A 19,395-nucleotide genomic window follows, 5' to 3' on the forward strand; every position below is an offset into this window, starting at 1 on the left:
ATCAAGGAGGAAGAGACTCCAAACTTTGCCAATGCATCAACAACTCTATTTCCTTCCCGAAAGATGTGTGAAAAGATAATGTTCATTCTTGAGCAAATGTTGAGAAAATGTAACCACTCTTGTCAAATACTCCAAGGAACATCCATGGCGCGGTGTCTAAGCAGATTAACTACGTACATTGAATCTGACTCAACCCAAAGCTGATGCCAATTTTTCTCCCAAGCAAGTTCAATTGCAGAAATAGCGGCTCTCAATTCAGCCATATAAGCAAAAGAGGGCGTGCTAGAAAAAGCAAAACAACCTTTCGGAAATCCTCGATGGTTGCGAAAAATTCCTCCCGCTCTAGCCTCGCCAGGAGTGCCAAAAGCAGAGCCGTCCACATTGACTTTAACCCAACCCGTATGAGGTTTAAGCCAATGGACCAGAATAATGTTGGAAGCAAGAGGAGGCCTAGGAGAAGCCAAAAGACGGGATAAGATAGCAGCATCTCTCCGAGAAGAGCAAAAACCTTTAGAAGTGGCCAAGGACTCTCGAATCATTCGAAAGAGGGCGATCTTCGAATGCTGAATAGAAGGGGAAACTTCCTTAAAGATTTCTTCATTCCTGCAATGCCAAATTAACCAGATGCAAGTGACAGCAGCAACACGCCAGATCATCGACACCTGTGAGCCAAAATCAATGCTACGAAGATTGCTAAAGAAGTGGATGAATTGGGAATGCCGAGGAAAAGTACAATCAAAATGAATCTCAATGACCCTCCAAAGAGAATCTGCGAAAGAGCAGCTAATGAATAGATGGTTAATGGACTCAGCATCCCTACCACATAGAGCACAACGAGAGGGAATGGAGACCAATACGCTGCAGGAGGTCATAAGTCGGAATCCGTCCATGCAAAACTCTCCAGAAAGTGAAGGATCGAGAAGGGGGAGTGTGGGCATTCCAAACAAATTTATACCAATCCACCGAGGATGAACTAGGACTGAGAATCGAGTAGAACTCTTTGATAGAGAAAATACCTTTTGTAGAGGGCTGCCAAGCACAGAAATCAATATCATCTCTACCCCTGATTAACCCTGATAAACATTAAAGTGGAATAAATTTAACTAATAAATATAAATTAACTATTATAATGAATATACAAAATGAAAACAGTTAAGAAAATAAGAAGATAAAACCACAATTATATTTAGATTAACCGAAAAAATACAAGAACTATATTATATATATCAAAGTAGGGACAAAGGATATTTCTATATTTTGACACACCACATTAATTGTGATGTGTAAAAAGTTATAGAAAAAAATCATAATTCTCTTTATAATAGTAATTTTTTTACTCTATTTTTCTATAAAATGTTTATACATAAATTATATCGATTGGAAATTGAAAAGGTTGCACTAATTTAATAGTGTTTATGCATTTATGTGTACAATAATAGAATATCAAAAGACACTATTATGTTCATTATATATTTTCCTATAGATCTCCCATATCAGTTCAGATGCTGTTAAAATTCTCTAGATATGAAATGTGCATATTACTCACCAGTTCAAGTGTTGATAAGTTCTCTGTCCAAAAGATCAGAAATGAGTGAAAGAAAATTTGATTTGTAAATTAAAAGTGAAATAAAATATATATATTTTGATTTGAAATAAATTGTTACATAAAAAAAGTCAAATATTTTTTATATTTATTTTCTCAAATTTTATGTTAAACTACATTATTGTTTACCCAATAAAATAAAATTTGACTCATATTACATAAGAAATGTAGTAAATAAAGACATGCTAAAAATATTACATGCATTTTTATTAGGCAAAAACATCTTGAGGTCACCGACCTTTCATTTTTTGGTGTATTAAGCCATCGATCTTTCATTTAGACACATTGAGCCTCTGATCTTTCATTGTTTGGTGTATTAAGCCCTCAAATATTCATTTAGACACATTGAGCCATTAATCTTTCATATATGGGTGTATTAGGCCCTTCCGTAAATCAATTCCTATATGAGTATATTAAAGGCCTGTTTGGTTAGATTTATATAACCGCAATGTTTAGCATTTTCTCTAGATATTGCGCATTTTGGAGATTTTCACGAAAAACTCTTTTTTAGAGCTTTTCATAAACAGTTGTTTTTAGTTACTTGTTATTCACAAAATTATCATTCTTATTTGGACAAAATGTGTTTCCTTTTTAACATTATTTTTATTTTTAGAACATAATTATCGAAAAACAAAGTTTTCTTGCGTTCAATAAATTTTTATTTTTTATTTTTTATTTAAATTATTTTTATTAATTTGCATAATACATTTTTTTATTTTATAATTTCTTTGTTGATTAATTTAAAACATGTCCATATTAGACATTTTAAATACTAATATCAACAGTTCAGTATAATTTTACCAAACACTAATAATTAAACAGCTAATAACAAATAGCGAACAACAATAACAAACAACTTACTACAACTGCAAACAACTATAATCAACAGCAACATCTATTAGCTAACAGTTGAATCAAACACGCCCTTAATACACTTATATATGAATTGATTTACGGAATGGCCTGATACACCCATATATAAAAGATCAAGGGCTTAATGTGTCTAAATGAAAGATTGAGGGCTTAATGCACCAAACAATGAAAGATCAGGGGCTTCATGATGCTTTTGGCCTTTTATTATCATACTACAATAATATGAAAGATTATTTATTACTATTAAATAATAGGGTAAAAAAAATAAATAATAAAAAAAAGGGTTAATTATATATAGATAACCTGAGGTTTTGCCGATTTGCAGATTGGTACTTGTGGTATTTTTTTCAAACGAAATATTGTGACTTGTAAAATTTTGCATTTTAGTTCACTTTGTCAGAATTTGACCGATAACGATCTCGAAATGAAAATTTTCAAGCGTTAAATGATATTTTAAACAACTTTAATGCTTCACCTTTTTAAAACGATTAAAATTAGTTTGGGATGAAATGGTGAAGTAACAAGCTCAGAATAAATTTTCGAAACGGCTCTTCAGAAAAGTTGTTTGATGAATTTTCAAGAATGAAAAATACAAAAGTTTGTTTCCGGGTCTTTTTAACTGGTTGGAATCAATAAAAAGTTTCTAAACATATGATTTAGAACGAATGTGTAAACTAAGAATGACTCGAAAATAAGATTTCAATGATACCGGTTTCACGAAAAATTGCTTGAAGCTTTGAGGAAGATGGCAATGGTGGATTTTAATCTAGACTATGAGAGCTTGAATTGATCACTAGGCAATATCAGTAATGAATAAACTGAGAGGAAGCAAATATCGAATTGGAATTTGGTTGAGTAAACTAAGAGAATTTACAATTTGAAGTTTCTGAAATTTGGAAGTTTTGTTGAAGAACCTGAGAGTCTTATTTTTTAAAAATAGGCTAAAATTGACTAAATTGAAGCTATGAGAACCAATTTGAAAGACTAAAAATTGATAATGTATGTTGGATTAATACGAAATAGGATTGATTTGATAAAAATTGTTGTTGTTGATTTTAATGGATGTTTGATTGGGGCTTTGAAATGAGTGATTGAAGCTCTATTTATTTACAGCTTTTTGAGCAGCTAATTAACTGAAAATAACCATTAGTTAAGGGAAGATCATGAGTGAATATGGAGCTAAAAAATAGAGTTGAAGCCATGAAAAACAATTTTCAAGGGCCGCTTTTCATCCCATTTTTTCAGCACTACCAGTGAACTTTGAAAAATTCCACAAGCTTCAATACAACTCTGTTTTTCTTCATTTTCGACATTCTAGAAAGCTAACATCCCAAATTTTTAGAATTCCATATTGGCCGTCCAAAATTCCACTGATTCAGGATTCAATTTCGTTGCAAAAGTTATTGGGCAAGATTGCTGAAAAATAGTTCATATTTGATCCTTGTTTTTTTATTTCTGTTTTTTGTTATAAATTTTTTATTATTTCTTACTTCTATTATATTTTTATGTTGTTGAAAGTTGAATTTAATTAAATAAAAGAAAAAAGAAAAAAGAAAAAAGAAAAAAGAAAGTTGAATTTAATTAAATAAATTTAACTATAGAGTAAAATTATAGCGTATGCTAAAAATATAAAAATTAAATTACCCCCAATAGAAATCGAACCATAAAATGAGATTGAAATTAGCGTTTGTCAAATTAGGATACACTAGTCGAAAACCCATGCGATGCACGGGGTATGAAACTTTTACATAATTTAGATAAATAAATAAATTGACATATTTACTTTTAAATAATTTTATATCATGCTATGAAAATTTTTTATATTATGTATATTTGAAATTAATATATATTTTTTAATGATAATTCAAATTAAATTAATTTTAAAAATAATTGACTACTTTTTTTTTTATAGAATTTTAAGTAAAGATGAATGATTTATTTATTTTTACAAAATTCAATGATTTGTACTAATACGTTTTCATATTCCAAATATTCTGTGAAACAATAATAATAAAATAGCAGATTAATTAAGAAATATATTAGAATATAATAAAAAACCAAAAATTGAATTAAACTATAATTAAAATTAAATATTATATTTACGATACAAAAGAATTACAATATAGGTTAAACAAAAATTAAATTAAACTAAAATTAAAATTAAATATTATATCTACGATACAAAAGAATTACAATCTATGTTAAAAAGGAAGCAACATCAATATATTATTCTATAAACTATTACAAACAATACTTTTTTAATGTTGCATATGAAGAAACTTTATCAATTCAATATGTTACATATAAAAAAATAAAATTCATAAGAATTAGTTACAAATTCATCTTGATGATAATTATTTTGGTTGATGGAATTTCATGATCACCAAGTATTCGAATTCAATTATTCATTCTTCTACAATAACCCAATATATCTAATTGAATCAGTTTAAGATGATGATTTCTCCTATTTTCATCTCGTAATATCTCATCAAGACATTCGATCAATTTGTTCTTCATTCTTTCACTATATAGAATATCAGTCATAATCGCAGATATAACTTATTTGACTTCATTAAATATTTTCTAATAATGATATATTCTTGAATTTTGTAAGTAAGAAAAACAAACAAAAGAATTGAAAAAAAAATGAAGGGACGAAAAAGATAATTAGGAGAGAACCATCTTCCTCTCGGGTTTTTTTTTTTTTGAAAATAAGAGAGAATGTCGAGACATAAGCGTATAAAGAGGAGAGTGAAAATATTTTTTTGCCCATTAATTAAATATTTTATTTTTTCTTAATGAAGTATTAAGTCCATAAATTAATTTTAGTTAAATAGAATTAAATCGTAATTGTAACCACACAGTACAAAAAAAATGTTTTATAATTAATATGTGAAATTAATTATATTAATTAGAATCATTATGCTCAACATTTGAGAATTTGAAGAGATTCAAATAATAATATTTTCTTAATTAATATTTTTCAATAATTTGTCCTATGATCATATTTCATTTTCATCTGTTAAAAACTCTTGAAATACTAACAATTTTGTACGAACTATAATATAATAGTTAAAAATTATATAAGCCAATGTTGCAAAAGCAGTTATCTCAATATCCATAATTAATGTACATTTTTAGGATTTTGAGCGTCAAAATTTATTTTTATTTACTTTGATTTTGAATTCGTATCTAGCATAATCCACATTCTTCAAGAATAAACATCTTATCAAACGTATTAGACGCTTACAATCTCCTTGTCTAGAAAATTGGGAAAAAATAACTTCTTGATAATAATAATAATAAAAATATAACATAGTTTATATTGAAATAAACTTCATTGTAAGTATAATATTCCAATATCTCTTTAATATTTTATTTAATATGTCTCAAACTTCAATGAACAACTATCATGTGAAACTTTATATCTATTTGTACCAAAATGCATAAAAATAAAAAAAATACAATCCATATCAATTAGCTAAACTCAAACTAAAAAAATGAGTGGATTTCAACATGTTCCGAATTAGAAAAATTAATCTAACTTCAATTAAAACTAAAAATTGAGTTCATAAAAAGCCGAAAATCTAAATTTTAGTTAGAGTTAACAATCAAAACGATAACACCTAGGAACATATACTAAAAAAGAATGCAAATATACAAAATCTTTATTTTAGTCATTGAAAAATAAATAAATAAAAAAGAAAACATGAATAAGGTAGCGAGAGGTATGGAATCTGGATAACGACAGAAATGAAATTTCATCTCTGAAAGATGAAACTATAACAACAATTGTTTAATAAAAATAAAACAACAGCACAATTGAGAAAGCCAAAAATTGAGTTCATATAAAGCCGAAAATCTAAATTTTAGTTAAGAGTTAACAATCGAAACGATAACACCTAGCAACATATACTAAAAAAGAATACAAATTTACAAAATTTTTATTTTAGTCATTTTGAAAAAAAAAAGACAAATAAAAAAGAAAACATGGATAATGTAGCGAGAGGTATGGAACCTGGGTAACGACAGAAATGGAATTTCATCTCTGAAAAATGAAACTATAACAACTATTGTTTAATAAAAAGAAAACAACAACACAATTAAGAACAAAAATAACTACAACATATGGAAAAAAAAATCGAATAATTACCTTGAGAAACATAAGAATTTCTTGTAATTTTTGACACTTTTGTGTTTTCCGATTTTAGTTGTTCATGCATCTTCTATTTTTGTCGGATTTCTTCAATTGAAGCTACCAGTTTGGAAAAAAAAAGACAAATAAAAAAGAAAACATGGATAAGATAGCGAGGGATATAGAACCTGAGTAACAACAGAAATGAATCTGAAAGATAAAACTATAACAACTATTGTTTAATAAAAATAAAACAACAACATAATTGAGAACAAAATAACTACAACATATGAAAAAAATCGAATATTTACCTTCAGAAATATAATACTATCTATCGTGACCAATGAATATAATGGTGAAATATTATCTATCATGCTTTATATAGAAGTTTATTTGTGACTTTTGGATTTCATTTGCTTTGTGTTTTTTCATCTTCTCGTAACTCTTGCTTTCTTTTATTATTTTAATTAATAGGCTAGTAATTATTTAATATATTATAAATATAAATTTGTTATTTTTAATTAATTAAATATTTTTAATCTGATTTTTTACTACGTTGACAACTCATCAAAAAGACCTCTAAAACACTTCTTCTCATTTCTCTTTGCTTCCGTAATTATATATAGTATAGATATTACAACACTCTAGCTATATTATAAACATAAGAACAAATATAAAAATTGATCCTTTCGGTCCAATATATAGGTCGGCCATTGATCGGTTTTGGAACTTAATATTGACAAAATCTCAAGAATTATACCTAGAGGAATTCAATGAGATAGTTTAGTGATTTAATTCAATGCTAAATCTTTATACATGTATGAACTCGGTCCGCTTGAGGAATCTCTAAATTTTGTATATTGAGCTCTAATATTTTGAACATGGAATAGAAAAAAAGGTAGTTAAACTGTCAACTCAACTATTTTTAGATGTGAACTATCCGTTTAAACTTTTAATTCAAACAGTTGCATGACATGGTACGAGAGTCTCTGGTACGAATTTCTGATAACCTTATTAAATAGTGGAATTAAAAACACATGTTGATATGCACATATGTTGTGCCGGCTTCAAACTGAGAGATATTCAGGTGAAGATGCAGGTAAAAAATTAATATAAAAATATATTATTAAGCTTTAACTATCCACTTAATCATTAGTTAAAGAAAATGAAATTGTTTATTCGATTTGGATTGGGGTGAAAGTGAAATGATCAATATTTGAAATAATATATTACATTGAAAGTAGGAGAATTAAAATTGGTTGCTCCTAACAATTAAAAGATAAAGATGAGTTTAAACAATTTAGAATATAATTTATGTATAGAGATAAAATAATGTAATGGAGACTAAGCAATTAACACGTGATATATATTAATTTGGCATATTGACATGTTAGAGATGAGGACGTTGGTGGATCAATCTTAATTTATTTAACTATTGATTTTATTTTGTCTTCTACTAATGAAATTTTATTTTTTGAAATAATAGATATTAGGATTGATGAAAGTTGCAGAATTAAAATTGGTACCATCAAGTTGCTATACTCTGGGTTCATCCTAAGGATTAAAAGATATAATTTACATATAGAGATACAGATCGGTTTTCACTGAAAGTTTTAATCGTAAACTTACAAAGATATTTCTTCTCTAGCTAAACTAGAAGAAGTGAATCCCGGGTTTTACGGACTAAATCCGTAGGAAATCAAAGATCCCCCATTGTTGAAGGTGAAAACCTTAACAAAGCTTCACAAAGAAGTTGATAATTTGATTGATAAAAAGTTAAGCATTACAATGACAAAGAGATGAATTTATATCATCTAAAACCTAATTGCCAAATTACAATAAAGGGTAAAGCATATAACTACTTAAAAATAATAAGATAAGGGTAAAAGGGGTTAAATATAAAGGGGTGGCATGGATTGTAAATAGGGAGTGATAGAGTTGTAATAAGGGAGTGGCAAATGTGTAAATAAGGAGTGGCAGGATTGTAATAAGGAGGAAGCTGGAGTAAGGAGCAAGTTCCTTAAACTGAAGGCACGCGGGGCGTGCCTATTTCTACGCGGGGCGTATGTTGGCTGTTGAACTCTTCTCCGGATCAGTACTCATTCTACGCGGGGCGTGCCTTGGCTGCTGAGCTCCTCTCTGGATCAGTACTCACTCTACGCGGGGCGTGCCTTGGCTTTGAACCCTTCTCCGGATCAGACACTCAAGTACGCGGAGCGTGCTATAAGGTACGCGGGGCGTGCCTGAGCTGTTGAGCTGTTATGTGGCCCTGTTTTGGCCTCTTTACTCTCTTGTTGCTCGTGCTTGGTTCTTCCTCCGACTTTCCTCGTACGGACCTGATCCTAGGGAAAGATGCCCTGCATCATACACTCTCTCTTAAAAAGAACTTGACCCCAAGTTGCTTGCCACATATTGATGTGACGTGTTCGTTGTGAATGAACCCAAGCCCTCAAATCGAACCAAAGTGTTGTTCGAGATGAATTCAAGAAGTCCACTCCACATATTGTCGGACTCACCTTCTCCTCATGAGCCTTTCCCCATATCTCCACAAGTGCCTCACCTCGGACTTCATCTTCCGTGGTACTCATCTCCCCATCTCCACCAATATCAGATGCTCTTCCAACATCGAATGGTATGTCTTGGCAAAGCTTGTCAAACCACTTCCCAATAAATGCTTGGGTGATCTTCCAACGGCCCTCATTTGGTTGCACGGACCACCCATGGATTCTCTTGATCTCCCCATCACGAACTTGAGGAATCAACACACTCTTCTTCCGCTCTTGGCCTACCTTGAATTGAATGTCCCGACGACACGTATCAACCCAATTAGAATCGATCTCACAAATATTCTTCAAAATCCCAGCATGATCTTGAGTCGAATATGTCCGGACCTCAATGTACCTCACGCCATCAACCCGGATGCTAGGATCAATCTCCACTCGCTCATAGCCAAACTCAAATGACATGTCCCGGTACCATATATCAACCCAAATTGGAGCGATCCCTTGAGTACTCTTCACAACCCAAACATGACTTTGAATTGAATATGCCCGAACTTGGCTATCACTCATTCCACTAACTCGACTATCATGCTCATTCTCTCCTTGCCCATGGCCCACATCAAACGGAATATCCCGGCGACATTCATCAACCCACATTATAGTGAACCCAAGCACACACATAGTAGCTCTTCCCTCACCTTGGGTTAACAATCTCAGAACTTCAAGACTTGCCACTTTACTAACTTGGCTATTATTCTCCAAGGCCTTGAATTCCATCAATCTTCTCAACATCTCTCGGGCGGCTATTCCCATTCATCAAAGACTTCATAAACCCCACTCTCTTCATCACAAGATCGCTTCTCATTGACTCTTCATAAGGTTGATGCTTCCTCAACAAGCACAACACATACCCGCACACATTCATCTCAATAAGGCACACAATAGTGAATTCCGGATTTACCAAGTCTCGACTTCCTTCTATCTTCTCTATATTCCACGGGAAGACATTCCCCTTCAACAAACAATCACCAAAGCCCACAACAAGATCAACCCTCATGGTCCCATCATAGGAAATGTTCTCCCTCAACATAAAGCTCACATTCCTCACAACAAGCTTGCCTCTCATAGGCTTATCATAGGGAAGGTTCTCACTCAACATAGAGTCCACATTCCTCACAACAAGATCATCTCTCATGGGTTCATCATAGGGAATGTTCTCCCTCAACATGAAGCTTACACTTCTCACAACAAGATCACCTCTCATGGGCATCATAGGAAAGATCCTCCCTCAACATAAAACTCCCATTCCTCATGACAAGATCACCCCTCATGGGCTCATCATAGGAAAGATCCTCCCTCAACATAAAACTCCCATTCCTCATGACAATATCACCCCTCATGGGCTCATCATAGGAAAGGTTCTCCCTCAACATACACAACCAAACCTCCAACACATATATTTCAACAATGCACAAAAGAATAAGTTCACATTTTACCCAATGAGTGACTCGATTCTTTTGCATATGGCATGTGTTAGGCATCTCGGTGCTATCAATAGGCTTCATAGAGCAACCTTCCTCCTCCTCTCTAGAGCTCAACTCACCATATGTAGAGCTAGGTGCCCTATCTCCCGGATCCCATGCTATGTTATGTGGTAGCTTTCTCAAAAGTGGAAGCCCTTTAAGAAGCCCTTTAGGTGGCTCGTTGAAAGACATGTACTTGTCACCCTCGGACATCGGCTCAACTTCCTCACTTCCAACTTTGCTCTCCCCTTTCTCAACTTCATTCTCCTCTTTGGATCTGACTTCACTAGGAGAGTGGCTAGCTAACTCATCCATGGAACCCAAGTCAAGATGATTCAATGTATCACCCGTTCCACCAATGCACCCATTCACACTCAACTCCCGAGTTGGATAACCTTCCAAAATGGCCTCCATTTTTGTACTAGGAGAACTCTTCAAAGGTGTAAGGACATATCGGATTTCACCTTTGCGTATGGTGTAGGTGTTGCTTCTTCCCGCATGTGAGGCATCACAATCAAATTGCCATAGCCTACCAAGTAGCACATCACAAGCACCCATCTCCACAACATCACACATAGCTTCATCCCCATAAGCTCCAATAGTGAAATAAAATTTACACCAATGAGTAACTTAAAGTTTCTCCACCTCGTTGACCCAACCAAGGTGGTAAGGTCTAGGATGTGGCTCGGGAACCAACCCAAACTTGATCATGGCGGACCGACTAAAATCATCCATGATTAAGAGGCAATTAAATTTAAATGCTTTGATTTAATTGTACTAATGTGTTTGTTCAATATTGAGTGCAAAAATATATATAAAGTAAAAACAGGACAAAATTCAGCACAAGCAAAGCTGAGTAGAACGGAACTCAGCATGACAGAATGGAAGCTGAGTGGAGTAGAACTCAGAAGCAAAACGAAGCTAACTAAATTTGAAGACTTCTTCAGAAGCTTTTAAACAGAACGGAGATGACCAAGAAAGAACTCAGCTTAGAAGTTGAACATTCGAAGATAACGAATAAAGCTGAGTGACAGTCAGGACAGTATGAAGGATCCGTTCACTACAAGATAAAGTCTGCCAATCCTCTGCACCAATAATTGGAACCTCGAAGACACACAAAAGACTAATTCCAAAAAACATGGGACATTGGATTATTGGTAAAAGACAACTGGCGCAAAAAGACAAGTTTGGTGCAATAAGACAAAACCTGACGCCTGAAGAAAACAGAGGAAGGGAATGGCGGAACAGACTAAAGCTGACCAGAATTTGTCCCCCAAAAGAGCCGTTTTGGTGTTAACGGTAACAACAATTCAAACGATCCAAATCTGCAATTTTCCTTCTATAAAAGGACAATGAAGAACCTTGGATAATCACCGAAGCATCAAGAGAAAAATACAAAGAGAGAAAATCTTGAAAGCACTCAAATACAAAAAGATCTTACACCAACTTTTCTATTCTCTGTGTAAATGCTAGATTGATTGTTTTGTAATCATCTAAAGTGTTCTTTAGTTGAAAAAGAACAAGTCTGTGATCAATAGGAATATTAAGAGTGTTAAGCTGAGTGCTTGGTTGTAAGCATTCAGTGGTAGAGAAATCTAGGTGCTGGGTTGTAGCACTTAGTAGGAGTTGAGTAGACGAATAGAGGAAGGTACTCTTGCATATTCAACTGCCTTGTAATTGGTTTGTGCTCTACCGTTAAAGAGCTCAGTATTGGATTCAAAAAGCCCGGAGGACTCTGGGGACTGGACGTAGGCAGAGAGGCCGAACCAGGATAAGTGATACTGAGTAATCTCTAAACTCTCTCTCATATTGCATGTGTTGTTTGCTTTATCTACTTAGCATATAAATTGCCAAAGCTGACCTTGAGTAAATAAGTTGTGCTGAGTTAGAAGCTGACCTCCAAGAGTGTCAATTCCTAACTTACAAGAAAATAACTTTAGTCAACACCTGACTAAAGCTGTCTTAAAACACATCTCACCAAGCTGACCAAAAGTTGAGTTAACAAACTCCTAAAATAACCTTCAGTCAACATTACTAAACGCGAAAAAGTTATATCAGTTCCTAACCCCCCCTTGGAACTAATTACTAGGGACCAACAAGTGGTATCAGAGCCTAAGCTCTCTACTCAAAGATCTAACAATCTTGAGCTGATCCCTTAAAATGGGTGAGAATAGCACTCGGTTTCTTCCAGGAAACCAAACAACACAAATACTCCCAGAGGGATTATCAATCACCAGACCTCCCCTATTCTTTGGGTCAAACTATACATTCTGGAAGAATAGGATGAAGAACTTTATACAATCCACAAACATGAGTGCATGGCTTGCAATTGTTCAAGGTCCACATGTGCCATACAAAACTGTTAACAATGAGAAAATTGTTAAAAGTGAGGCTGAGTGGACAGAGGATGACCTCAGAAAATTACAAAATAATGCTTCGGCTATAAATATGCTTCACTGTGCGTTAGATGCTGCAGAATACAATAAGATTTCAGGTTGTGAGTCAGCACAGGAGATTTGGAAGAAGCTTGAAGTAACCTATGAAGGCACAAGCAAAGTTAAGGAGTCTAAAGTCAATCAACATATGAGACTCTACGAGCTGTTTGAGATGAATGAGAATGAAGACATCTCAGAAATGAACGTAAGATTCACAAACATTATAAACGAGCTAAAAAGGCTTGGAAAGAACTTCACTGAAGAAGAACAGGTGAAGAAAATTCTGAGAAGTCTGCCTAAGAGCTGGCAATCAAAGAAAACAGCTGTAGAAGAAGCCCAAGACTTGACTACCTATAAATATGATGAGCTGATCGGATCCCTGCTGACCCATGAAATCTCTATGAAAAACTTTGAAGCCAAAGAGAAAGAAAATCAGAAGATAAGAAACAAAAGTCACTTGTCATGAAAGCTGACTCGACTGAAGCTGAGTCAACTGATGATGAGGAAATGGCCATGTTCACCAGAAAGATGAAGAAGCTATTCAGGAGAAATGATAAAAAAGGCAAAAGGTCATTTAGAAGAAATGATAAGTATAAGGCCGAGTCAAGTGACAAGTATAAGAAGGACAGCTCGAAATCTGTCACATGTTTTAAGTGTCATCAAACTGGGCACATCAAGTCAAGCTGTCCCAACCTCAAGAAAGAGAAGAAGGGGAGCAAAAAGGCTATGGTAGCCACATGGAGTGACAGTGATATGTCAACATCATCTGAAGCTGAGCAAAATGAAACAGCCAACATATGTTTCATGGCAGATGATGGAGCTGACAATCCCAATCTGAGCAAGCTGACCTCTCTGGAGATTCCGAGCAGGAGGAAAATAACAATGAGGTAACATCCCTACTTTTGCTTAGAAACGAAATGGTAAATGCCCTGAGTGACTTATATACACTAACTAAGAAGTGTAACAAAAGGATTAAATCACTCAGCAGGCGGTGTGACGAGATTGAAGAGGTCAAGCTGAGTGACGTCCGATATCTCCTCCAGGACAACTCTGACTTACATACCAACATGCAAATCATACATGAGTTTGTCACGGAGGTTCAAACTGAGTCAAAGAAACTTAGAAAGGATGTCACAACATTACAAAGCCAAGTAAAAGGCTCAAGTAAGAATAAACCCCATGCTGAGTACGCAAGTACTAGTCAGTATAAGCAATTCACTCTATGTGAATACTGTGGAAAAAGGGGGCACACAAGGGATGTGTGTTGGCATAACAAGCGGATTGTCCAATGTGACTTCTGCGGAAGAAAAGGGCATACCACAAAAGTATGTTGGCATGCTCAACACAACAATGCTGACCATGCTCAGTTCAACCCTCAAGGGGTACCATTTTGTGATTTCTGTGGTAAGCCGGGCCACACCATAAAAGTATGCCGTCACAAGTTAAAATATGATTTTGCACCTGTTTTTACTAACAAGAAAGGACCCAAAAGGAATTGGGTACCTAAAAATGAATAGTTTAAACTGCAGGACAGCTTGACATGCGTGGAGAAGTCAAAACTATGGTATATAGACAGCGCATGCTCAAGGTATATGACAGGTGATGAAACCCAGTTCATCACACTAGAGCTTAAACGAGGTGGAAGCGTAAGCTTTGGAGACAACAAGAAGGGTAAGATAGTCGGCTCAGGTACTATCGGAGGTAACCCAACCATTGAGTCTGTCTCCTTAGTTAAAGGTCTCAAATACAATCTGCTGAGTGTAGCTCAGCTTTGCAAGAGCGGCAGAAAGGTTGTATTTGATGATACTAAGTGTCAAATACTCGAGGGAAATACAAATGAATTGATTTTAACTGCCCCTCGTGTAGAAAATGTATACATGTTAAACTTAGAAAAACAGTTTTCTAAAAACATATGCTTAGCGTCTAAAGAGGACAACTCCTGGCTATGGCATAGAAGACTTGGGCATGTCAGCATGGACCTTCTTGTCAAATTAGCTAGAAAGTAATTAGTTGAGGGATTACCCAAATTAAAGTTTGAAAAAGATCAACTATGCAAAGCTTGTCAGCAAGGCAAACAAACTAAAAAGTCATTTCATAGCAAAAATATTATCTCAACCAAAAGACCATTGGAATTACTACACTTGGATCTTTTCGAACCTATCCAGCCACTCAGCTTGGGAGGTAAGAGATTTTCCTTGGTTATTATAGATGATTTCTCTCGGTACACTTGGATCATCTTGCTGAGTAGCAAGGATGAAACTTTTGAGATGTTTACCACACTGATTAAAAAGCTTGAAAATGACAAAGACCTAAGAGTAGCTCACATTAGAAGCGACAATGGTGGAGAATTCAAAAACCAACAGCTTGATGAATTCTGTAAAACCAGTGGTATTGACCACAACTTCTCCCCTCCTAGAACACCTCAACAAAATGGGGTTGTTGAAAGGAAAAATAGAACCATTGTCGAAATAGCTAGAACAATGTTGAGTGAAAATAGGCTTCCAAAGTACTTCTGGGGTGAAGCTGTTCACACAGCATGTTACATATTGAATAGGGCTCTAGTTAGACCTATACTTAAGAAAACTCCATATGAGCTTTGGAAAGGACGAAAGGCCAACATTGGACACTTTCGTGCCTTTGGGTGTAAATGTTTTATACTCAATACAAAAGACAACCTCGCAAAATTTGATGCTAAAGCTGACGAAGCGATCTTTTTAGGGTACTCAACAAACAGTAAAGCATATAGAGTATTTAATAAAAGAACTCAGGTTGTAGAAGAGTCTGTACATGTTGAGTTCGATGAAACTGACCCTACAGGTAAGTCAGCTCAGCTCGAAGAAGATGAACCAAGCTCAGCTTCCGCTGATCAACCAGAAGCCTATGTGTCATCTATACAAGGGCTGACCTCAGGTAAGCAAGAAATTGAAATATCATTTGCTGACCAATCTGTTCCTGTAGAGATTGTAGAAACACCTCTTCTAAACAACTCAACATTGCCCAAGGAAATAAAGATCCCAAGAGGACATACAGAACAGGCCATTCTTGATGCTGCCAACAACAAGTTGATGACCAGAGATCAGCTTAGAAAATACCTTAGCAATGTTGCCTTCGTCTCAATGCTTGAGCCAAAGAATTTTGCTGATGCTGAGCAAGATGAATATTGGATAAATGCCATGCAAGAAGAACTTGACCAATTCACCAGAAATAAGGTATTGGATCTAGTACCTAGACCTAGGAATCAAAAGCCCATAGGAACCAAGTGGGTCTTTAGAAATAAACTAGATGAGCATGGAAATGTGATTAGAAACAAAGCTCGACTCGTAGCCCAAGGCTATAGTCAGCAAGAAGGTATAGACTATGGAGAAACATTTGCACCTGTTGCTAGGCTAGAAGCTATACATATATTGTGTGCCTATACTAGTTTCATGAATTTTAAGCTATACCAAATGGATGTAAAAAGTGCATTTCTTAATGGCCTTATAAACGAAGAGGTATATGTTAATCAACCTCCTGGGTTTGAAGATTCAAAATTTCCAAACCACGTTTATAAACTCAAAAAGGCCTTGTACGGTCTAAAGCAAGCTCCAAGAGCTTGGTACGAGAGGTTGACCAATTTCCTGTTGACCAGGAACTATGTCAGGGGAAAAGCTGACACAACCTTGTTCATTAAGAAAAAGGGTAAACATACCCTACATGCACAAATATATGTAGATGATATAATATTTGGTGCTACTGACGAATCCTGGTGCAAAGAATTTAGCCAACAGATGCAAACTGAGTTTGAAATGTCGATGATGGGTGAACTCAACTTCTTCCTTGGACTTCAAATCAAGCAAGGTAAGAATGGCATCTTTATAAGTCAGTCTAAGTACACCAAGGAAATGTTAAAGAAATTCAACATGGTAGATTGCAAACCAATATCAACCCCCATGGGCACTGATACTGTCCTAGGCAAGGATGAGAAGAGTAAGTCAGTTGATAGTAAACTCTATCGAGGTATGATAGGTTCCTTACTCTATCTCACAGCTAGTAGACCTGATATTCAGTACTCAGTATGCTATTGTGCTAGATATCAAGCTGACCCCAGGGAATCTCATCTAACTGCTGTAAAAAGAATTTTTAGATACTTGCAAAGCTCAGTTGATGCAGGTCTATGGTATCCAACTTCAAATGACTTCACAATCATTGGATATACTGATGCTGACTATGGACGAGATAAGCTAGAACGGAAGAGTACTTCGGAAGGATGTCATTTCCTTGGAAGCTGTCTAGTATCTTGGTTCAGCAAGAAGCAATCATCCGTAGCCCTGTCCACAACCGAAGCTGAGTACATGGCTGCTGGAAGCTGTGTTGCACAAGTCCTATGGATAAAGCAACAGCTTGAGGATTATGGAGTCAAAACAAAGACAATAGAGATCAAATGTGACAACAAAAGTGCCATTGATTTATCTAAGAATCCAGTCCAACACAGCAGGATGAAGCATGTTAGCATAAGACATCACTTCATCAGAGATCACGTACTAAAAGATGAGATCAAGCTGACCTATGTGCCAATAAATGAACAGCTTGCAGATATCTTCACTAAGCCCTTGGCACGAGAACAATTCCATATACTAAGGGAAGCCATCGGTATGTCAAATCCACTCTAAATAAAACTGTATAATTGAATGATTGAGTGATTCCTATGTTGAGTGGAATGTTGAATGTTTGTATAAATGCCATACTGAGTAAATTAAAAACTTCTACTCACCAAGTTTAAAATAATCACCATATGCTGAGTGGACATATACATTGCATGATTATACTGAGTAGATACAAATGATTCTGTGCTGAGTAGATAAACATATTGAGTAATCACCTTATGCTGAGTAGATGCACATACTGAGTGATCAAACGTATGCTGAGTTACTTAGAGATAGAAAAAATCATGTTTACAAAAACTAGGCACTCAACATCACGAAAGCTTCGAATTCCAGCGAAACCAAAAGGAAACCCACTCGCGTAAAATAAATACCTACACGTGTAACCTCTGGCACCTTGGAAAGACGCACATTAATGACAAATCCCATGCGGCGAAGATGTCATAAATGACAGTATCTTTGTCGATTGAACGTCCCTAGGCAAAACGGCTAGTTAAATGAATAGGGCCGCCATAAATCTATATAAAAAGTGGAAGGATCCCCACTCATTACTCTTTACGCCTACGATTTTCTGAAATCAAACTCTTCTCTCCCTAAAACCTCAAAACCTTCAACAATGGCTTCCGGCAAAGACAAAATCCCTAACCTCACTACTCAACTTAGCCAAACCTCTGGCAAACCCACTCAGACTGACCCCGCGGGTCCTTCGACGCAAATAGAAAGAAAAATGATCAAAGTACACAAAAAGGTCAACAATCTGGAGGTTCTGAAATGCAGATGGTTCTCTCCAGGATTCATCACCTCTGAGAAACCATTTTGTGACTGGATCGAGAAGAACAAGTCGACTGGTCTCTTCTCTCTCTTGGGAACAACCTACCCTAGGTTAGTACGGGAATTTTAATCGAATCTATATGTTGATGAAGATGATTCTGATTATTTGGAAACCATGGTCAAAGGTCAGAAAATCACCATAACTCCTGCCTATCTAGCCACTTTGCTAGATTTACCAGACGAAGGAATAGAGTTTAGGACAACAAAGGAGAAAGTACCAAAAGACAAGGTTGAGAAGATCAAGGGGTTCTGTAAACCCAAGGATCATAAAGGTGAAATACCCAGCACCTGTATGGGGAAAAAACAAAAGATGGTCCACTACATGCTAACCAACTTTATCTTCCCCAAACTCAGCTCAGCTTCATCCGCCTCTAACTTTGAGCAGTGCTTCATATGGTACATGCTGACCTACACTCCGCTCAATCTCCCTGTCTTCCTAGTTGGAGCTCTTCAACGAGGTGGTAAGAAACTCCGCTTGGGCTCTCTAATCACAAAAATTCTCGAAGACAAGCAGATCGAGACGATAAATGAAACAAGTAGTTTGGGGAGTGAAATCACTGCAGTCCTGCTGGACGGATTGCTGTACAATCAACCCTTGAAAGGATATGAAGAAGTTGAAGAAGCTGAGGAGAATGATAAAGCTGAGCAACTAGAAGTTGAGCTTGACAATGAGCCTGAAATAGAAGTAGAGGCTCATGCTGAGTCCCCTAAGACAACTCAGCCTGAGAAGAAGAAGAAGAAGAAGAGGAAGGCTCTTGAAACTTGCTCCAAAGACATTCATGCTGTCCCAAAGAAGGTGAGGCTATTGTCTCAAGAAAAGGTTAAAGCTGACAAAGCTAAGGAAAAAGCTGAGT

Source organism: Euphorbia lathyris, chromosome 4 (assembly GCF_963576675.1).
Source record: "Euphorbia lathyris chromosome 4, ddEupLath1.1, whole genome shotgun sequence".
NCBI classification, from domain to species: Eukaryota; Viridiplantae; Streptophyta; class Magnoliopsida; order Malpighiales; family Euphorbiaceae; genus Euphorbia; species Euphorbia lathyris.